The sequence below is a fragment of the Anolis carolinensis genome, unplaced genomic scaffold (assembly GCF_035594765.1).
Source record: "Anolis carolinensis isolate JA03-04 unplaced genomic scaffold, rAnoCar3.1.pri scaffold_12, whole genome shotgun sequence".
Classification (NCBI taxonomy): domain Eukaryota; kingdom Metazoa; phylum Chordata; class Lepidosauria; order Squamata; family Dactyloidae; genus Anolis; species Anolis carolinensis.
The window spans coordinates 4,337,527-4,361,876 of record NW_026943823.1 but is presented as its reverse complement, the minus strand read 5'-3'; the positions used below and the strand labels follow the sequence as shown (position 1 = coordinate 4,361,876).

Sequence of the window (24,350 nt, the reverse complement as noted above, 5' to 3'; positions counted from 1 at the left end):
CTGATGGATTGGAACCAAAATCTTATTTATTTGTTTATTTGTTTGTTTACTACATTTATATTCTGCCCTTCTCACCCCAAAGGGGACTCATAGCAGCTTACAAAACATATGTACAAACAATATATTATATTATTAATATAGCACAATATTAGCATTATATATTACTATATCGCACTATACCACTATGCTGTAATATTATTACTAATATTACATGTAATATATAATTAATATTATTATATTGTATTATTAGTAGTAGTATTATATTGCATTATTATAGTGCACTTTACCCAGTCTATTTTTCCAACCTCACAGTTTTTAACTCGTGTTTTATTAGTTTGTTATTTATTTTATAGATTAATGTTTACATTTTATAGTGGTGTATGTTGTCTATTGATGTATTTTATATTGTTATTGTTTTATCTGGGCTTGGCCCCTTGAGCCGCCTCAAGTCCGCTTTGGGGGTATAAGAATAAAGTTATTATTTTATTGTGTGTGATGACCCATGGGCCTTGTAGTCCTGCTCATGACATTGTGATGCCTGATGAAGAAGAAAACTTGGGTTTTTTACCTTCCCAGTCAGAACTGGATTCTTCCCAGACAGATTCTTCCCAGCCAGATCTGGGAACCTTGCACCTGCAAGAGGGTTATGTTCCAGAAGTATGTCAAACAAACACTGAGGCTACATCTCCTGTGTTTTCTCGCCATGAGTTTTGTAAACAACAGAGAGGTTTGGAAGCGGCCTCGCGCAGGAGTGCTAGAATAATTGCTAAGAATTTAGCCAATTAAGCCTGCTTTCCATGAGAATCTTTAAGGAGTCAAACATCTGGTCTCAGAGATTAGCTTTCGTTTCTGGTTCCCAGAGAACTGCTCTCGGCGGGAAAGTTAGACTCTATATAGGTGTTTTACCCGCGGAGTAACTTTGCGGGGTCAATTCGTCAGCCTCCGGAGCGAGTTGTGTCTGGACAGCGCGCTCCGATCCAAGCCTCGTTCCTGTTCAAGCCTTGTTCTTGTTTTCAAGCCTTCGCTCCTGTTTCCCAGCCTTGTTTACCTACGGACCTTGCCTCGCCTTTCAGGACTAAACCTTGCCTTGTTTCACGGATTTTACCAAGTAATTCCACGGATCTTGTTCTTGTTCCTTGTTACCTTGTGCCACGATTCAAGCCTTGTTTTCAAGTATCAAGTTAATTCCTAGCCTTGCTCAAGTTCATGGACTAAAGGACCTTGTCATCTCCCCTCACTTTGCCTGGCAAAGTGAGTGTTTCGGTTATTGGATTACAACTTTGGACCTTAATATTTCATATTGGACATTGTTTCTTTGGACTAATTTTGACCTTTCCTGAAAGGTCTGCTTCTGGACTAACTTTTACATTTGCTTTTATTAACTTTATATATTTCCTTAATAAAGATATTAGATAGAATCTGGCCTCTGCGTATGGTTATTGGTGCTCTGTAGCCTGGGTCGTGACATTGTATGACACAGTAAACAAGATAGACATGCTGGATTTCATATCACAAAATCACAAGTCGAACACTTCCCAAGTGTCTAGGATGGTGTGATGTATTATTATTATTATTATTATTATTGACACAAAGACATAGTATGACACAGCAAACGAGATCTATATGCTGGATTTCGTATCACAAAATCACAAGTCGAACACTTCCCAAGTGTTTAGGATTGTGTGATGTATTATTATTATTAATATTATTATTATTATTGACACAAAGACATAGTATGACACAGCAAAGAGATCTATATGCTGGATGTCATATCACAAAATCACAAGTCGAACACTTCCCAAGTGTCTAGGACTGTGTGATGTATTTTCGGATGATGCGTGCAGATATTATTATTATTATTATTATTATTATTATTATTATTATTATTATTATCTTTTTTTTGGTCATTAGATACTGCACTGAGTTTTGTGAGTTAATCATCAGCTATGTGTGTGTGTGCGCACAATATAGCATGACAGACAAACTTTTTAAATTATAATACAGATGACTAACATGAATCATAATGCCAATCTATTTAAATTTTATCCTCCTTGGTATCCTGACCTTCTACTAATTAAATTTTGTATTTTAGTACTTCAAAGCAAAAACTACTAGCAGGAGTGCAACAAGGAAAACATTGGCATTGGTCAAGAAAGAGAACAGAGAAACAAGGAAGCCATTCCGAAAGATCGAAGGTTGTCAAGGCAGAAGAAGAACGGATGCAGGGAAGACGAGAGCCTTGCATTCTTCTAGGAAGTCATTTCATTATATTAGTAGCAGTGACAAGCTCCCTTGTAAAGCAGGCTTGCTTAAAACCATTGCCAGATAAATATTCCAAGGAGTCACTTAAATGACTGACAAAGTAAAAGCAATTACTCCACTTAATGGGCTGCGCTTTTTCCGTTCAGACTTCACAACTGCACCTTATCACGGATCTCTTGATGTACTTGCTGCAGGTAAAGGCAGCGAGAAAAATTCTACATCGTGATGAACTTTGTTAAATAATGTTTTTCCACATTGCAAGGTGATAAAATTGGACTTCCGAATGAATTAACTCAGAATATGACAGTTTAATACACACAAAAAGGTTCCAGGGTCAGTCCTTCTCCTCTTTGACCCTTCTTAATAGCTAATACAACTTTTGCAATTTGAAAAAAGAAGAAGGAAAGTGCATGTTAATCTAGTTGAATTACACAATGATTTCCAAAAAGCACCTTGTCCCTTCCTGGCCCCATCCTACTATTGCATAGCTGAAAATAGTAGTGAGCACACCATTCCCATTTTTAGTGCCACGGAGGACCTTACCGACAAGGTTAATGCCAATTGTAACTCATTTCTGCCCACAATTGGATACAGATTTTACAGATGGGTTGCTAGGAGACCAAGTTGGAGGAGCTTAGCCTTCTAACTGGCAGCAATTGGATAAAAGCAATTATTCCTCTCTCTCTAATTAGGACTTTATTTTTCTTTTCTTTTTGTTGTATCAACCTAGAGGTGTGGATGATGGGTTGTGTTGTCAAATTTCGAGGTTGGGGGGCCTGTAGTTTTGTTGTTTTGTGGGTTGCCATGATGCCATCACTCTTTTATATATATAGAAGATTGAAATTCTAAAGATATATTTCTTCTGACTATTCGTATATTAAGTACATATGGTTGCCCCAACATCCATCTATAAGCACACACATGTAGACATGTAAAGAGAGAGATAGAAGGAGAGAACACCTATCACTCAAGGCATTTATATTCCCAACCCTTCATACCTTAAAAAAGAGCACATAGCCATCTCCACACATAAAGTGATTATCACTTTCAGGCTTTTTAATAGCCAAAGGAGAAGTTAAATTGGTCACAGATCCTTCATGAATTAAGCATACACCTCTGGCATTACTGTCTGCATTCCGTCCTGAGTAAGATATGAGGCTAAATTACACCGAATCAGATCTCTGGTGTATCTCTCTCACTGGTCCATGTAACTCTTTACTGGCTGGCGACAACTTTCAATGGAGAGTAAAGTCGTTCCTAAACCAGATTACTGGTGGTTCTGTCTACAACCTTCTGATATGTTCTATCATCCATGTAACGTCAACATCCATAGTTTTAGCATTGTCATGTATTGTGCTAAGAGATGGAGCAGCCTACTACTGAGAGTATTGTTTCTTAAATTGTGGGCCGTGTTCCCCTTTGTTGACTGTGGGTGTCCCAAAATATTTGGCAACAGTAAAAGTTTCCTAAATGCCACCTAGTGGCTGTTTTAGATATTGACACAAATCTGTTGTGCAGTGTTTACAATGGACTCTGCAGAAGATGCTTCAGCTATACTTCATGAAACGAAAAATCACACTGTTCTGCAAGTCTTGCAAATGATAATTTTATTTTATATACCAATAGACCCACGGTCACATAAACATTCCTCAAACTGAAGAAGGATCATGAGTGGAAAAATTTACCTAGACTTAGGAGCCCCCGTGGAAAAGTGTGTTAAAGCACTGAGCTGCTGAACTTGTGGACTAAAAGGTCCCAGGTTCGAATCCCGGGAGCGGAATGAGCACCCGCTGTTAGCCCCAGCTCCTGCCAACCTAGCAGTTTGAAAACATGCAAATGTGAGTAGATCAATAGGTACCGCTCCGTTGGGAAGGTAACAGCGCTTCATGCAATCATGCCAGCCACATGACTTTGGAGGTGTCTACGGGCAATGCCGGCTCTTTGGCTTAGAAATGGAGATGAGCACCAGCCCCCAGAGTCGAACACGACTGGACTTAACATCAGGGAAAGTTAACAGCAACAACAATTCTTTATTGATTAGTCACTTTTGACCATATCAAAACATCAGGGGAAACCTTTACCTTTACCTTAAACGTTTTCTAAAATGCCACCTAGTGGCTGTTTTAGATATTGACACAAATCCATTGTTTAGTGTTTACAATGGAATCTGCAGAAGATGCTTCAGCTATACTTCATGAAATGAAAAATCAGACCGTTAAGCAAGTTTGCAAATACTAATTTTTTTATAATATACCTATAGACCCAAGGTCACATAAACATCCTTCAAATAGAAAAGGGGTCATGAGTGGAAAAATTTAAGAAGCCCTAACCTAGTAACCAAGTACATTTGTACACAGCTCTTCCTATCTGATGTCCAGGATGGTTATGAGTACAACACTCCGTTTCTCTTCCGTCTTTATCACTTTCACTGGACACATGAAAGGAGACACGGAACAGATGATAGTATGGCAGTAGGACAGAAGAAGAGATCCATAAGAAAAGTCCCATCTGGAATCTAACACGTGGAATGGAAGCTAGGCCTTGATCAAAGTTCTTTTTTCTCCTAACGACATCTCTCAATACCTCTACTAATTGTTATCATAGTACAGCTTGAAGCACCAACTACAGTACATGGAAGTTGATAATTATACAAATATAAATATAACAAAATTGGGAATTTGCAGCCTTCCCAATACGGGGCTCCAATTCCCATCGGCCAATAGTCAGGGATAATGGAAACTAAAATACAGGTTTAATGTGTTGTCGAAGGCTTTCATGGCCAGGATCACTAGGTTGCTGTGAGTTTTCTGGGCTGTATGGCCATGTTGGAGCCTCCAGTGGCTCAGTGTGTTAAAGCGCTAAGCTGCTGAACTTGCAGACCGAAAGGTCCCAGGTTCAAATCCGGGGAGCAGAGTGAGCACCCACTGTTAGCTCCAGCTTCTGCCAACCTAGCAGTTCAAAAACATGCAAATGTGAGTAGATCAATAGGTACCTCTCCGGTGGGAAAGTAATGGCATTCTATGTAGTCATGCTGGCCACATGACCTTGGAGGTGTCTACGGACAACGCCGGCTCTTCGGCTTAGAAATGGGGATGAGCACCAACCCCCAGAGTCGGACATGACTGGACTTAACGTCAGGGGAAACCTTCAGAATCACAGAATCATAGAATAGTAGAGTTGGAAGAGACCTCATGGGCCATCTAGTCCAACCCCCTGCTAAGAAGCAGGAAATCTCATTCAAAGCACCCCCGACAGATGGCCATCCGTCCTCTGCTTTTATGGCCATGTTCCAGAAGCATTCTCCTGATGTTTCACCACTTGCCTAGTTTCCAACAGAACTCACAACCTCTGAAGATGCCTGCCATAGATGTGAGCGAAACATCAGTAGAGAATGCTTCTGGAACATGGCCATACAGCCCGGAAAACTCACAGCAGCCCAATACAGCTTTCCCTAAAGCAATGCTACCATTATGATTGTCACAGAAAATAACTAAAGCAAAAAATGGAATATCTTCTTCAGACAAGGAAGGGAAAACCAACAGTACGTAATCCATTCTGTCAGCTCCATGTATCCCTACCTGTGTTATATTTGAAGCTGTATTCAGATGTCGCACACTGCTTGTCAACATTTGGTGCAACCTGAAAGAGCTTTGGATCATGTCTAAAATCCCAAGTGGCCTTTCGGTGAGTCAGACAGTTGGCGCATTTAGGCCAGCATTGTCAAACGACTGCCAGACTGTCTAGGATTTCAGATACAAGTCTTGCTATGCAAAGTGTGTGCTTTACCAAATGAACAGCAAAACTTCTCCCTGGGATATTTTTTTTAATGTCAAGAGCAACTTGAGTCGCTTCTAGAGTGAGAGAATTGGCCGTCTGCAAGGACGTTGCCCAGGGGACATTGCCCGGATGTTTTGATGTTTTTACCATCCTTGTGGGAGGCTTCTCTCATGGAGCTAGAGCTGACAGCGGGAGCTCATCCACACTCTCCCCGGGTGGGATTCGAACCTGGCAGCTTTCAGGTCAGCAACCCAACCTGGATGGGAGCCACTCTTTTTCAAAGGTGACTTGATATAGTTTAGCACCAGGCCTCCAAATTAATTTCTAGACCACTCCAACCCCAAATATATTTATGTTTATACTACAGTAGAGTCTCACTTATCCAACATAAACCGGCCGGCAGAACGTTGGATAAGCAAATATGTTGGATAATAAGGAGAGATTAAGGAAAAGCCTATTAAACATCAAATTAGGTTATGATTTTACAAATTAAGCACCAAAACATCATGTTATACAACAAATTTGACAGAAAAAGTAGTTCAATACGCAGTAATGTTATGTTGTAATTACTGTATTTACAAATTTAGCACCAAAATACCACGATATATTGAAAACATTGACTACAAAAATGCGTTGGATAATCCAGAACGTTGGATAAGTGAGACTCTACTGTATTTCTTTTTTGCTTTCAGTTAAATATTTATCTCTGTCTCCCAAATGAAGTATAATTGAATCTTATACTAATAGGGATGGCATGATATATACTCTAAAATATGGGTTGCTGTGTGATCCTAGAAGCTAAGCAGGCCAGAAATGGATGGGAGACCACCAATGAATGTAGGATGGGACAGACAAACCAACTCTGAGTATTCCATGCTTATGAAAATATTATAACATTCATGAAGTCATTATTATTTTTTTAAAGTTTTTCTTACATTTCTTTTTTATTATCTATATATATAAAAGGGTAATGAAATTTCGGCCTAGGACAAAACAACAAAACTACACATCCCAGAAACACTAAACTTGGCAGCACAACCCCTCATCCATGCCTCTACGTCCATACAACAAAAACAAAAGAAAAATGAAGTCCCAATTAGAGGGAGAGGAATAATTATTTTTATCCAATTGCTGCCAGTTAGAAGGCTAAGCTCCGCCCGCTTGGTCTCCTAGCAACCCACTCAGCCCAGGGGACAGGCAGAGTTAGGCGTCACTTAGGCCTCTTCCACACTGCCTATAAAATACAGATTATCAGATTTTAACTGGATTATATGGCATTGTAGACTCAAGGCCCTTTCACACAGCTATATAACCCATTTATAACCTTATATTATCTGCTTTGAACTTGATTATTTTGACTGCCATATAATCCTCTTCAGTGTGCATTCTATACAACTGTGTAGAAGGGGCCTCATATAATCCAGTTCTAAACAGATAAAATAAGATAATAAATATACAGTACAGTCTCACTTATCCAACATAAACAGGTCGGCAGAATACTGGATAAGTGAATATGTTGGATAACAAGAAGGGATTCAGGAAAAGCCGATTAAACATCAAATTAGGTAATCATTATACAAATTAAGCATTAAAACATCATGTTATACAACAAATTTGACAGAAAAGTAGTTCCATGCACCGTAATACTATGTAGTAATTACTGTATTACAAATTTACCACCAAAATATCACAATGAATTTAAAACACTGACTACAAAACATTTACTACTAAAAGGCAGAACGTGTTGGATAATCCATTGGATAAGCGAATGTTGGATAAGTGAGATTCTACTGTAATATATACCACCATACTTTGCCACAGCAACTCGTGGCCGAGCACAGCTAGTTAATATATATTTTTATTGAAGTTTTACCCTGTAAGATAGAGTAAATATATAAAGTCATTATTATTGAAGGCATATACATGCCCGTACATACATTTTTCTCATGAATTGGGCTTGCAGATAAGAAAAGGATGGCTTCTCTCTCCCACTTTGGGAGATATTACATTTAGATTTCTTCCAGAGATGGCAAATGATATTCTTCTGAGTCTACTTTTATTCGTTCCACAATAAGTGCAAGAGAAATATAAGATCTCCAAAACAGGGATTTTATATACAGTAGAGTCTCACTTATCCAACATAAACAATCAGATATCCATGATACAACAATAAAACAATTACAGTAGAGTCTCACTTTTCCAACATAAACGGGCCGGCAGAATGTTGGATAAGCGAATATGTTGGATAATAAGGAGAGATTAAGGAAAAGCCTATTAAACATCAAATTAGGTTATGATTTTACAAATTAAGCACCAAAACAACGAATTTGACAGACAAATTAGTTCAATACACAGTAATGCTATGTAGTAATTACTGTATTTACAAATTTAGCACCAAAATATCACGATGTATTGAAAACATTGACCACAAAAATGTGTTGGATAATCCAGAACATTGGATAAGTGAGTGTAGGATAAGTGAGACTCTACTGTAGTTCAATATGTAGTAATGCTATGTAGTAATTACTGTATTTATGAATTTAGCACCAAAATATCACAATGTATTGAAAACATTGACTACAAAAATGTGTTGGATAATCCAGAACGTTGGATAAGCGAGTGTAGGATAAGTGAGACTCTACTGTAGTTCAATACGCAGTAATGCTATGTAGTAATTACTGTATTTACGAATTTAGCACCAAAATATCACAATGTATTGAAAACATTGACTACAAAAATGTGTTGGATAATCCAGAACGTTGGATAAGCGAGTGTAGGATAAGTGAGACTCTACTGTAGTTCAATATGCAGTAATGCTATGCAGTAATTACTGTATTTACGAATTTAGCACCAAAATATCACGATGTATTGAAAACACTGACTACAAAAATGGCTTGGATTATCCAGAAGCTTGGATAAGCAAGGCTTGGATAAGTGGGACTCTACTGTATATAAAAAAGCAAGCTATACAATTTATATCAAAACTCTCCACTAAATTCCAGGACAAAAATGGAAAGAGTCTTGACTTATAGACAGTTTGTAATCATGGCAAGCAGTTCCTTCTCCCTCTATGAGATGATAGACTGTAACTTTCCAACTTGGATCTTTTTTTCTGTTCCGTGTTTCATTTTTGTGTCCAATATAGTTATTTATCCAAAAAGTATCCCTCTCGAAGAAGTGACTCCATAAGGTTCACAGACTTGGCCATTGTGGGCAATGCAATGTCAGAAATGTTGAGGGACACACATACCAATGACATCACCACAATGTGTTCCTAAGCACAAAGACTGCAGGGAGCGTGAGGCTTTCAATACCACGTTTGTTTCCCTGTGGGAAGTTCTTCCAAGATATCAGTCCTAGTCATACTTACTCAACATCGATGAGATTCCTAGAAAACAAGAATCTCAATCTTGCAACAGCTCGTCAATGTTGAGCAGAAAGAAATACCATCTTCCCAACAATGTGTGCAGTCTAAGAGCAAATGCTTCTGTAACACAAAACCAAGAGCTCCACCACCCTTCCATCTTCCCTAGACTTAGCAGACTCTGGACACAGACAAAAGAATTAATCCTTTACATAATAGGTTAATAACACTTCCATGAAGGTTGCCCTATTTTCTAGGCACCTCCTTGGATCATTTTTGGTAGCGGATGAACATCTACTGAGAGATACACTTTGCCGCAACTCGTCTAAAGGCTACAAAATGAGAAGTCCAATGTGCGCATTCTGCTACACTCCGATTCTCTACTGCAGGACCCATCCATAAATGATATGAGGTAGAACTATGATAGAAAAAACAAATCTGCAGACTAGGAAACATATTTCAGTAGGACTTCTACCAGACACAGTGTCGTGTAGGACATGTTCGTGATAGTTTTGCTGCATTCGTTACCAAGTATGATTCATATCACATAGAAGCAGAACATCTAGACTGTATTATAAAATGACTTCAGAATAAGCATGGCTGGGTTCATGCTAAAAATTAGATATACCAATACAGAACTGTCTAGTCTATAGACAAATCCAGATAAAAGGATAGCTCACTTCTTCTAAATTCATGGAGAACACTTCTGATGTTCTCTCCTTGGTGGAAACAAGGATCTGTATCAACACAATTCTCCAATTTACATGCTGTCCTAATTATATTGGTTTGAACAAAGGAATGATACAAGACACTATTATATGCTAGATATGAGATATACCAATACAGGACTGTCTAGTCTATAGACAAATCCAGATAAAAGGATAGCTCACTTCTAAATTCATGAAGAACACTTCTGATGTTCTCTCCTTGGTGGAAACCAGGATCTTCTCCCAACACAATTGTCCAATTTATATTCTGTCATAATTATATTGGCTTGAACAAAGGAATGATACAAGACACTATTGCATGCTAAATATGAGATATACCAATACAGGATTGTCTAGTCTACAGATGAGTCCAGATAAAAGGATAGCTCACTTCTTCTACATTCATGGAGAACACTTCTGAAGTTCTCTCCTTGATGGAAACAAGGATCTGTATCAACACAATTCTCCAATTTACATGCTGTCACAAAGGAATGATACAAGACACTATTGCATGCTAGATATGAGATATACCAATACAGGACTGTCTAGTCTACAGATGAGTCCAGAAAAAGGATAGCTCACTTCTTCTAATTTCATGAAGAACACTTATGATCTTTGTGTTGTTGAAGGCTTTCATGGCCGGGATCACAGGGTTGTTGTATGTCTTTCAGGCTGTGTGGCCATGTTCCAGAAGTATTCTCTCCTGATGTTTCGCCCACATCTCTGGCAGGCATCCTCAGAGGTTGTGAGGTTGTGAGGCATCCTCAGAGGTACAACTCTGAGGATGCCTGCTATAGATGTGGGCAAAACGTCAGGAGAGAATACTTCTGGAACATGGCCACACAGCCCGAAAGACATACAACAACCCACTTATGATCTTCTCTCCTTGGTGGAAACAAGGATCTGTATCAACACAATTCTCCAATTTACATGCTGTCACAAAGGAATGATACAAGACACTATTGCATGCTAAATATGAGATACAGCAATACAGGATTGTCTAGTCTACAGACGGATCCAGATAAAAGGATAGCTCACTTCTTCTAAATTCATGGAGAACACTTCTGATGTTCTCTCCTTGGTGGAAACAAAGATCTGTATCAACACAATTCTCCAATGTATATGCTGTCACAAAGGAATGATACAAGACACTATTACATGCTAGATATGAGATATACCAATACAGGATTGTCTAGTCTACAGACTGATCCAGAAAAAGGATAGTTCACTTCTTCTAAATCCATGAAGAACACTTATGATCTTCTCTCCTTGGTGGAAACAAGGATCTGTATCAACACAATTCTCCAATTTATATGCTGTTCTAATTATATTGAACAGAGGAATGATACAAGACACTATTGACAAGACCCCAAATCATGTGCCCTTGACATTGAAGTAAGGCAAAATTGTTTTATTGCCACTTTCCTACTATCACCCTGATCTTATCACAATGCCCTTTGGTTACGTTTTTTGATGGTAACTGTAACACAGCCTCAAATGAAATATTAGACGTTGTATTCGACGCCCTGGTATCCCCAGAAGGAGGGAAAAGGTAGACCCGCAAAACTTGAAAATCTGAACTCACCCTTTGCCTCGAGGCAGCCGAGTGATGTTTTCCCTCCCAAAGCACAATCACAAAGACGGCTCACGGCAGCGCCAAATCTCCGGAATCGAGGGACAGGGGTGGCCAGGAACGTCAAACGGAGACATTCCCCCTTAAAAAAAAATCCTCAGATTTGTATCGCTTTGCGTGGCACGAGAAACTTTGAAAGACTGTGGATACAAAAGAGGGTGGGCTGCACTTCGATTCCTATCAGCAAATTCTCATTACAGCCGGCTGCACAATTTGCAGGGCTGGGTTGCGAGCCACTAAGCAAATGGGTGCTAGAAAGAATGGAAGGAGACTGACACAATCTTGACTACACGAGAGAGAGGAAAGGACTGGCAGAATGCTGCCTCCGGACTCGCACAGAATACCAATGCGTTGCAGAACTACAGGTCCAAATCTTTGATCTACCTTTTTTTTTTGCTGTGATGTATAAAACCAATTGTACTGAGGAGACAGTCCCGTGGTGCATATAAATTATCTCTTAACTACTCACTTTTTTCCAAAAAATAAAAGCAAAAGCTTTTTCAGGAGGATCTACACAGTGAAGCTATGCAAACAAAGATGGGTAGCAAGCAACACTGAAAGGGGAAGAAAGAAATAGACTGTCTTGACTGTTTCATTTGGCAGAAGGAGGATTTAAATAGAAAGCATTCACACATCCCGCAAGAGCAGAAACATGTTGTTACCTGCCGCCCGGGAAAGTGTTGATGTGCCATAGAAGAAGAAAAAGACTACAAGAACCATCGGCTTAAGTAATGTTCGATCTTATTTGGATAGAAACAAAACATGTCTGGAAATTTAAAGACCTCTCTCTCTCTCTCAGCTCTCTCTTGCGTTTTGCCTCTCAAGCTAAAGCCTGGCATCCCCAGGGTTTAAGTCATTAATATTCCGACTCTGTCTCTGCAATTACCACACACATTTACCAGCTTTCTTTTTTTTTTCCCCCTCCCCAATATGGATATAGATGGCATTATTCTTTTTTCGTCGAGATGAGTTTCTCTCTGCCTCCTCCAAGCCCATGCTTCCCTCGCGTTCACCTTTTATCTTATGCAAAATTTACAGTTTTGGAAGCATTCGAGTATGAAGGCATAACTCAGGCTCCCGTTCATATTTCAGATGGGAAAACAAACTGTTTTTGACAACCCAACAGGGGCTTATTGGAATTTATTCACTGAAGCCACTGCATTTTAAGAACTCTCCCTTATTGGAGAACAACATTGCATGGCAATGTTGGCAAGGCAATACAAGGGGCTCTGTTGTTTAAGTCTTTGCCGGATGAAGAATGCTGTGCAATGCTCAAGCTTACCTATTTTCCTCTACATCAGTCATTCTCAACCTTTTTTGGCCAGTCACCATTTGACCAAGGACCACTTTCCAATATTAGTACCAAGAGGATCAACTTTAGATTCGGTTTGGTTATTTGCGGTGCCGATTCAGAAAATTGCATTGGATAGATCACATCAGCTCTAGTTTCTGATACAGAACATATTCCATCTAATAGTCGCCATCTGCTCACCCACAAAAAAAAATATATTCAATACCTCACAACCTCTGAGGATGCCTGCCATAGATGTGGGTGAAACGTCAGGAGGGAATGCTTCTGGAACATAGCCAGACAGCCCAGAATCATAGAATAGTAGAGTTGGAAGAGACCTCATGGGCCATCCAGTCCAACCCCCTGCCAAGAAGCAGGAAATCGCATTCAAAGCACCCCTGACAGATGGCCATCCAGCCTCTATTTGGCCCCATACACAACACACAACAACCCCATATTTAATAATCTAGAGGTGATGTTGATCTATCCAATGCAATTTTCTGATTCAGCACCCCAAAATAACCCCAGAAATTGGCCTAAAATGAAGACATCAAGAAAACTTTTTTTGGGATTTTTTTTAATTATTCGTAGTAGTAATGGTGAGGCCGTGGACCATATTTTAGTCCTTTTGGACCACTGGTGGTCCACGGAGCACAAGTTGGGAACCACTGCTCTACATGAAGCATTATTTGATGTTCTCAGAGATCAATTTTTCAAATGATCAATTAGTATAGATTACATGGTTGATACAAAAGTCCTCCCGACTTCCCAACTTGCTTTTTACTCAAATTTCCCATTTGTTGACCACATGAAGAAGAGAGGGGCGAAGTTCTTTTGTCTGAGGAAAGAGTTTTGTTTCTATATTTATGAAATTGCTACTAAAGGCAAATGTGTGGTGAATGTGTGCTCCTACGGCAAGTGCTTTCTGCACCACCAATGTCTTCACTGCTTTCTCAGAACTGGCTATCTGAAGTGTGAAGCATATACTATATATAGATAAGACAGATAGAGAGAGAGAATATATATATAGTATATATTTAGTATATGCCACACACACACACACACATATATACTATATATATAGTATGAACCCCCGGTGGCACAATGGGTTAAACCCTTGTGCTGGATGACTGACTAAAAGGTTGGGTGTTCGAATCCGGGGAGCAGGGTGAGCTCCCATCTGTCAGCTCTAGCTTCCCATGCAGGGCATGAGAGAAGCCTCCCAGAGAATGATAAAACATCAAACATCTGGGCATCCCCTGGGCAACATCCTTGCAGACGGCCAATTGTCTCACACCAGAAGTGACTTGCAGCTTCTCAAGTCATTCCTGACACAAAAAATACAGTATTATATATACTATATATAACATTATATAGTGTGTGTGTGTATATATATATTAATATATAGCATTATATATACTATTTAGTATATATTATATAGTAGCTATAATACTATATATCATAGTATATAATATATAGTATTATAGATATTATATAGTATATATACTAAGTAAAGTATATAATACTAAATGGTATATATATATTACTATATATTATATACTTTAATGCATAGTAATATATACACTATTTAGTATTTTATATATATATATATATATATATACATATACATATACATATATATACTTTAATATATAGAATTATATATACTATTTAGTATATATATATTATATAGTATCTATAATACTATATGTTACAGTATATAATATATAGTATTATAGATACTATATTATATTTACTAAGTAGAGGAAAGTATATAATACTAAATGGTGTATATATATATGGTAAAGGTTTCCCCTGACGTTAAGTCCAGTCATGTCTGACTCTGGAGGTTGGTGCTCATCTCTATTTCTAAGCCGAAGAGCCGGCGTTGTCTGTAGACACCTCCAAGGTCATGTGGCCGGCATGACTGCATGGAACGTCGTTACCTTCCCGCCAGAGTGGTACCTATTGATCTACTCACATTGGCATGTGCTAGGTTGGCAGAAGCATATATATATATATATATATATATATATATATATATATATATATAATATACTTTAATGCATAGTAATATATACACTATTTAGTATTATATATATATATATATATAGCATACATATGTATATATATAATATACTTTAATCATAGTAATATATTCACTATTCAGTATTATATATATAATACTATATATTATATACTATTTTATTTATATTAGATGTATGTATGTGTGTGTATATATATATATATAAATTGTATAAAAATGTGTGTGAGTGTGTGTATGTACAGTAGAGTCTCACTTATCCAACATTCTGGATTATCCAACGCATTTTTGTAGTCAATGTTTTCAATACATCGTGATATTTTGGTGCTAAATTTGTAAATACAGTAATTACTACATAGCATTACTGTGTATTGAACTACTGTTACTGTCAAATTTGTTGTATAACATGATGTTTTGGTGCTTAATTTGTAAAATCATAACCTAATTTGATGTTTAATAGGCTTCTCCTTAATCTCTCCTTATTATCCAACATATTCGCTTATCCAACGTTCTGCCAGCCCGTTTATGTTGGATAAGTGAGACTCTACTGTATATGTAATACTTTAGCTCCAGCTATTTTGAGCCAAGGCTCTCCACTCCCATGGTCCACACCCCTTTCGCCCCCACCACCCAACACCACGCAACAGCTCTTCATCTTCTCCCTTCTTCCTCATTGCAGCTACTTTCCTGCAAGTTGTTTCCTCTGCAAAGCTTGCAAGGCGTCACATAAGAGAGAGAGAGAGACCCTCTGCTCTGCAGCCCATCCACATTGCAGCAGGCAATAAAGACCCCGGCTGAAAGCATTCAGCAATCCCTACAGGGAAGAGGGAAGCGTGCCATCAACCTGCCTCCTTCACTTTTCTCTCATCACCAAGGAGGAGGAGAAAGGGACTACTGACTCAGTGCTGACTTCTTTGTGCCTTTCCCAGATGCCACCCCAATCTCTGCAATAGAAATGTGTGTGTATATATGTGTGTGTGTTCCTTTCACGTCTTATATCTCACCCCACTCTTGAAGTGTCCAGCAACTCTAGAAGCCCAGGAACAAGAGTGCAAGGCAACTTCTTTGACAAGGGAGCACTAGCAGGTCCTTTAATGCATATATACTCCCCCCACAACAACATCTAATGCAGTCTCTCCATTACAGGATTACAAGGGCATCAATAAAAGGCTCCATATGCTTTCTCCTTCCTTTGGAGCCCTCTTTCCTCGGGGTTTAAGTCCTGTGTAACCCCAATCCGAAGTGGAGACGCAGGGAAGAGGAGGGGGGATAGATAAAGATCATCATATGGGAGGAAATCCATGGCATGGCCCAGATCTTGCCTCCTTTATTTTAATTTTATGGTTTTATATTTCTAAAAATCATACAGATAATATATTTATTTAATATTATTTATTTACTACATTTATATCCCGCTCTTCTCACCCCAAAGGGGACTCAGAGAGGCTTACAAATCAAATGAACATACAATATATGTATTGTGTTGTTGTGTGTCTTTCGGGCTGTGTGGCCATGTTCCAGAAGCATTCTCTCCTGACGTTTCGCCCACATCTATGGCAGGCATCCTCAGATGCCTGCCATAGATGTGGGCGAAACGTCAGGAGAGAATGCTTCTGGAACATGGCCACACAGCCCGAAAGACACACAACAACCCTGTGATCCTGGCCATGAAAGCCTTCGACAACACAATATATGTATTAACCATTAAATTGTACTATATTGTCATATTATATAGTAATATTATTAGTAATATTACATTTAATATGTAATATATAATTAAAATTATTATATTGTATTATTAGTAGTATAATATTGTATTCCATTATAATATTATCAATATTATATACAATATATTATATATTTATAAATTATTATAAATTATATATATATGTACTGTATATAAATTATTATAGAATCATAGAATAGTAGAGTTGGAAGAGACCACATGGGCCATCCAGTCCAACCTCTTGCCAAGAAGCAGGAATTATTATTATTACAATTATTAGTACAATTATTATTGGTACTCAATGCTATTATTACTATTATAGGTAGTACAGTAGAGTCTCGCTTATCCAGCGTTCTGGATTATCCAACGCATTTTTGTAGTCAATGTTTTCAATACATCATGATATTTTGGTGCTAAATTCGTAAATACAGTAATTACTACATAGCATTACTGTGTATTGAACTACTTTTTCTGTCAAATTTGTTGTATAACATAATGTTTTGGTGCTTAAGTTGTAAAATCATAACCTAATTTGATGTTTAATAGGCTTTTCCTTAATCCCTCCTTATTATCCAACATATCCACTTATCCAATGTTGTACTGTGTGTATATATATATATATATATATACACACACAATATATATTATATATTTATAAATTATTATAAATTATATATATACTGTATATAAATTATTATTATTATTATTATTGTACTCAATGCTATTATTATTATTATTATAGGTAGTATTATATATTATTAATATAGGTACTCAATGCTATTATTATTATTATTATTATTGGTACTCAATGCTATTATTATTATTACAGGTAGTATTTTATATTATTAATATAGGTACTCAATGCTATTATTATTATTATTATTATTATTATTATTATTATTATTGCAGGTAGTATTATATATTATTAATATAGGTACTCAATGCTATTATTATTATTATTATTATTGGTACTCAATGCTATTATTATTATTACAGGTAGTATTATATATTATTAATATAGGTACTCAATGCTATTATTATTATTATTATTGCAGGTAGTATTATATATTATTAATATAGGTACTCTATGCTATTATTATTATTATTATTATTATTGGTACTCAATGCTGTTATTATTATAGGTAGTATTATATATTATTAATATAGGTACTCAATGCTATTATTATTATTGGAAGGCAGATGACAAATAAAACTCAAAAAAATCTATTATAAATAATAGATTTCTTATAATAATAATTTTTATAATAATATAATAATCTCCCGTTGGGGAGATGGTGGCGGGGTATAAATAAAGTTTTATTATTATTATTATTATTATTATTATTATTATTATATATTTATTATTAATAAATATTATTATTAATAATATTTGATAATAAATGATAATAAGTACACATTTCACTTGCCTCAGTGCCAACAGAACCTCTGAAGATGCTGTTTAACCACAGATGCAGGCGAAACATCAATGCATTCCGGTACAATATAAGTCAATGTCGAGGACTATTGACAGTTTGTGTGTGTCATGTTCAGTTTGGACTTCAATACAGACCAAAAATTGTCCCCTTAATTCTCTCTTCCCATCCCCAATCTGGATCAGCTTGTTTGAATACACTGATTGAATTCTTTGCTTCAAAATTCTGTGCCTATCACTCCTTTCCCTGCTTCCTAAGCTTCCCAAAAGGACTGCAGTTTTGGGAAGGCTTTTCTTTTTGGCATCTCTCTCTCTCTCTATAGGGATATCAATGGGAATACAAGGTTGATGGTGATGATGGATGGGTTTGGAGCCTTACCTCGGGTTCCTCCGTCCTGGCAGAGATCCCTTGCTCCTTACCGGAGCTCCTCAGCCATGCTTTCCTGGGAAAATTGGGGAAATCCTTCAGCTGGGAACGAGAGGAAGGGAGAGAGATCCGAAGGGAACTTGAGTGGCGAGGAGGCAAGTTCAGGAGGCGAAAGCGATGGGTTTTGGAGCCTGGAACTTAAAGGCAACTTGGTGGAGGAGAAGAGGAATCCTTGCGCTCCGGCTTAAAGCATCCAAAATCCCTTGAGATGAAGAGATGGGACCCGAAAGACCCGAAAGACGAGCAGCTGGCTTCTTAAGAGGGAAGGAATTAGGGAGGAAGGGAAGGGAGAGAGCCAGTGCTGCTGCTGGTGCTTCCCTGCTGCTCCTACTCTTGTTTTTGCTGCTTCTCTGCTCCTGCTCCTGCTCCGCCGCCGCCGCGTCTCCTCCGCCTGGCCGTCTGAACGCGCTTCTCCCCGGCAGCGCCTGCAAGTCCTCGCCGGGGCTGACATCACCGCAAAAGGGGCGGGGAGAGGAAGGGAAATGCAAATGCCAGGCGAGGAAGGAAGGAAGGAAGGAAGGCAGGGGGAGACGCAGGCACAGCGCTGGAAAGGAAGCTTCCCTTCCCGCCGCCGGGCTATGAAAGGCTTCTTCTCAACTCTGCCTGGCTTTGAGCTCCGCGGGAAGCCGCCCCCAGCAGCCCTTGAGGGAGCCAGGCTTGCCTGTCTTTCTTTGGGGAGGAAGGGAAGGGGGGAAGCTCAAGTGGAAGCAAGCTTTGGGAGATTTCGCTCCTGCCTCCCAGAACGAAGACGCCCAGAGCAGTCCTAGAGGGAACCAGGCTTGCCTGTCTTGCTTTCTGGAAAGGGGGGGAGCTCAGGTTGAACCAAACTGGGGAAGATTTCGCTCCTGCCTCCCAGAACGAAGCCCAGGCAGCAGCCCTTAAGGGAACCAGGCTTGCTTTGGGGAGGAAGGGACGGGGGGGGGGGGGAGCTCAAGTTGAAGCAAGCTTTGGGAGATTTCGCTCCTGCCTCCCAGAACGAAGCCCAGGCAGCAGCCCTTGAGGGAACCAGGCTTGCTTTGGGGAGGAAGGGACGGGGGGGGGGGGGGGGGGAGCTCAAGTTGAAGCAAGCTTTGGGAGATTTCGCTCCTGCCTCCCAGAACGAAGACGCCCAGAGCAGTCCTGGAGGGAACCAGGCTTGCCTGTCTTGCTTTCTGGAAAGGGGGGGAGCTCAGGTTGAACCAAACTGGGGAAGATTTCGCTCCTGCCTCCCAGAACGAAGCCCAGGCAGCAGCCCTTGAGGGAACCAGGCTTGCCTGTCTTTCTCTGGGGAGGAAGGGAGGGGGGAAGCTCAAGTTGAAGCAAGCTTTGGGAGATTTCTCTCCTGCCTCCCAGAACGAAGCCACCCAGAGCACCCCAGGCACCAGCCCTTTAGGGAACGAGGCTTGTCTTTCTGTTGGAAGGGAGGGGGGGGGAGCTTCAATTTGGACCAAGCTGGGGAAGAATTCTTTCCTGCCTCCCAGAATGAAGCCGCCCAGAGCAGTTCTGTAGGGAACGAGGCTTGCCTGTCTTGCTTTCTGGAAAGGGGGGAGCTCAGGTTGAACCAAACTGGGGAAGATTTCGCTCCTGCCTCCCAGAACGAAGCCCAGGCAGCAGCCCTTAAGGGAACCAGGCTTGGCTGTCTTTCTTTGGGGAGGAAGGGAGAGGGGGAGTTCAAGTTGAAGCAAGCTGATGAATATTTCTTTCCTGCCTCCCAGAACGAAGCCACCCAGAGCAGTCCTGTAGGGAACGAGGCTTGCTGTTCTTTCTTTGGGGAAGGGGAGGGAAAAGACTTCAAGTTGAACCAAGCTGAGGAAGATTTCTTTCCTGCCTCCCAGAACGAAGCCCAGGCAACAGCCCTTTAGGGAACCAGGCTTGCCTTCCTTGCTTTGGGGAGGAAGGGAGGGGGGGAAACTCAAGTTGAAGCAAGCTTTGGGAGATTTCGCTCCTGCCTCCCAGAACGAAGCCGCCCAGAGCAGTCCTGTAGGGAACGAGGCTTGCCTGTCTTGCTTTCGGGAAAGGGGGGAGGCTTCAAATTGAACCAAGCTGGGGAAGATTTCTCTCCTGCCTCCCAGAACGAAGCCGCCCCGAGCATCTCAGGCAGCAGCCTTTTAGGGAATGAGGCTTGTCTTCCTTTTGGAAGGGAGGGAGGGAAGGCTTCAAGTTGAACCAAGCTGGGGAAGATTTCTTTCCTGCCTCCCAGAACGAAGCCCAGGCAACAGCCCTTGAGGGAACTAGGCTTGTCTTACTTTTTTTGGAGAGGGAGGGAGGAAAGGGGCGAGGCTTCAAGTTGAAGCAAGCTGGGGAAGATATCTCTCCTGCCTCCCAGAACGAAGCTGCCCAGAGCAGTCTTGTAAGGAACGAGCTTTGCCTTTCTTGCTTTGGGGAGAAAGGGAGGGGGGAGCTCAAGTTGAAGCAAGCTTTGGGAGATTTCTCTCCTGCCTCCCAGAACGAAGCCCAGGCAGCAGCCCTTTAGGGAAGGAGGCTTGTCTTTCCTTCTTTTGGGAAGGGGAGAGGCTTCAAGTTAAACCAAGATGGGGAAGATTTTTCTCCTGCCTCCCAGAACGAAGTCTCCAGAGCATCCCAGGCAGCAGCCCTTGAGGGAATGAGGCTTGCCTGTCTTTCTTTGGGTAAGGGGAGGGAAAAGACTTCAAATTGAACCTAGCTGGGTAAGATTTCTTTGCTGCCTCCCAGAACGAAGCTGCCGAGAGCAGCCCTTTAGGGAAGGAGGCTTGCCTTTCTTTCTTTTGGGAGGAGGGAGAAGGCTTCAAGTTGAACCAAGCTGGAGAAGATTTCTCTCCTGCCTCCCAGAACAAAGTCGCCCCTTTCAGGACTTTGTTCTGGGAGGCAAGAACGATTTCTTATGGGAGAGGGGAGGCTGATGAGAGAACACAGTGGTGAGGAAGCAAGAGAGCTTCTCCAATGGAATCTCAAATGGTCTGTATTTGTTTGTTTAATACACCACCAGCCTCCCAAATTAGGACCAAAATAAGGCATCTTGCAGATAAAATTAATTAATGGCTAAGATGTTGTCATCTGGATATGGGTTCAAGTTCTAGGAGACTCGCCTTGGATGCGTCTACATTGTAGAATGAATACAGTTAGACACAACTTTGGCTCAATATTATGGAATTCTGGAACTTGTAGTTTGCTTTGGCAGAGAAGGCTTGATCATCATTTTACTGTATCATCACAGACCCATTATAACAAGCAAGAGGAACGAAAGCATCATCATGCAAAACATTAAAAGCATGGCCATTAGAAGTATAATCATTACTACATGCATCTTTAAAATAATACACTTCTGTAAAATGTATGTACAGTGCACTTAATGATATATAACATCAAGAGATTGTGTGGAGAATGGAGAAGTCATCTTTGAGCAGAGAAGAGGAATTTAACCACGAAATCTGTCATCAACTTGTTTCTATCACCCAAGAGATGTTCCAAGTACCAAACCAGAGTGCTTCCAGGTTCTTCATAAGAGGGCCGAGCTGTGGCGCAACTGACTAGTAACCAGCTGCAATAAATCACTACTGACCAAGAGGTCATGAGTTCGAAGCCCCGGTCGGGTTAAGCCTCTGATCATTAATAGCCCCGGCTTGCTGTTGACCTATGCAGCCCCGAAAGACAGTTGCATCTGTCAAGTAGGGAAATTTAGGTATGCTTTATGCGGTATGCTAATTTAACTAATTTACAACACCATAAAACTGCCAGCAAAACACGAGGAAAGGAATGAGGAAGTACAGCCACTAGTGGACGATGAAGCAACAGCTCCCCCTGTGGCCGGAATCATGGAGCTGAAAAAATGTTAAATGCCTCTGTGCCTGTCTATACTGTATGTTGTTTGTCTGTTGGCATTGAATGTTTGCCATATATGTGTTCATTGTAATCTGTCCTGAGTCCCCTTCGGGGTGAGAAGGGCGGAGTATAAATACTGTAAGTAAATAAATATTATATTCCTTTATGTGAAGACTAAATTAAAACAAGATGTGACCTAAAGTTTCAACTACTTCATCTCCATAGGGACAGTCTTCATGTGGGACTTTTGGAGAGCATTATTTCAGTACTACAGGAGTCAGGCAATTAAATCTAGCATGGCAATACTTAGGAAAAGTGAAATTATTATGTACCTAACATATTCAGGAAATTCAAAAATGAAAGCCTAATGCAATTGGGGGCATTTGATACAAAATAATGAAAATCAATAGCTTTAACATGTCGTTCCTTTTACAGCAGCATAATAATGTCCACGGAAGAGGCCCATGAAAAGGCAATGGAGACATAACTTAATGATAAAACCTTTAAACAATAAGCAAATAAAATATATTTTTGATAAGCTAAGGATGAGTCATCCTAGAAAAGTTTTACCCAATATTGGACAGTGTTGTAGAGATGTTAAGGCAAACTGCAATCCATAACCCAGCTGGTGGCACACATTTTGGCATCCTAGAAAAAGAACGCAAGCAGAAGTAATTGGGACAGAATTTGGGCCCCGACAGCTGAAATAAATTCTGCCTCCTTAGTATAGAAAACAAAAAAATGTATTACATTAGTGGTATTGCAAACAGTCTGCAGCATATTATCTGTGGAGTCTTGAGGAGACTTTGCAAAAAAAGACAATATAATATATTAATGTCTTGATCTGCTATATCAGGTGAGCGAGCATTTATGTACTACTCAGTGTCTGGAACAATGACAATCTTTGTTTTGCTAGAATTTGGGGACAGTATTATTTCCATAAAATTCCAATGGTGAGATTTTAGTCCCTACCAATTTTGCTATACGTTTTGTAATATTACCTTCCAATCGATGTTTAATTCAGAGCATAGAGTTGCTTTTGTCACTGTGGTTCTAAAATCTGTGTTAATTGATTAATTCTATGTCTTGTGTACTTATGTTCATTATTGTAATTATGTTTAGTTGTATGGTTTTAAGCTGTTGTATGGTTTTCTTCTATGTTGGAAACTGTCCTGACTCCCTTGAGGAGATAGGGCAGTATATAAAATTATTATTACTATTATTATTGACACAACGACATAGTCTGGCACAGCAAACAAGACAGACATGCTGGATTTCGTATCACAAAATCACAAGTCGAACACTTCCCAAGTGTCTAGGACTGTGTGATGTATTTTCGGATGATGTGTGCAGATCCCATTATTATTATTATTATTATTTTATTGTATGACACAGCAAACAAGATAGATATGCTGGATTTCGTATCACAAGTCGAACACTTCCCAAGTGTGTAGGACTGTGTGATGCATTTTTGGATGATGTGCGCAGATCCCATCAGGGTGGCCTTTTGCAGTTGGCAGATCGTGATTTTGTCAATGTCTATTGTTTCCAAATGCCGGCTGAGATCTTTTGACATGGCACCCAATGTGCCTATCACCACCGGGACCACCTGCACTGGTTTCTGCCAGAGTCTTTGAAGTTCAATCTTGATGTCCTGAGAGCGGCTGAGTTTTTCCTGTTGTTTTTCGTCAATGCGACTGTCACCTGGGATGGCAACATCAATGATCCAAACCTTTTTCTTTTCCACAACTGTGATGTCTGGTGTGTTGTGTTCTAGAACTTTGTCAGTCTTTTAGGGCCACGGGTTGGACCACACTGGTATAATGTATTCCAGAATCCCTCTTCAGAAAGATCAAAGCTGGATTTCAAATCTATGAAGGTAACAAATACAATTTCCGGAAGAATCCATG

The 24,350-nt window shown here is 39.8% G+C and overlaps 1 protein-coding gene across 4 annotated transcripts in view; it reads right to left on the bottom strand.

The window, feature by feature from the left end:
- pcdh11x (protocadherin 11 X-linked) overlaps window positions 1-19,239 on the bottom strand; it is a 514,120-nt gene extending 494,881 nt beyond the window's left edge. For 2 of the 4 annotated variants that reach the window (XM_062963875.1, XM_062963877.1), the window contains exon 1: window positions 18,616-19,239. The gene's annotated coding sequence lies outside the window, so the exon portion shown is untranslated. Of the gene's footprint in view, window positions 1-11,695; window positions 11,826-18,615 lie in introns of all 4 variants that reach the window. The other 2 variants (XM_062963876.1, XM_062963878.1) reach the window with 2 other exon arrangements.
- Window positions 19,240-24,350: the final 5,111 nt, after the last annotated feature.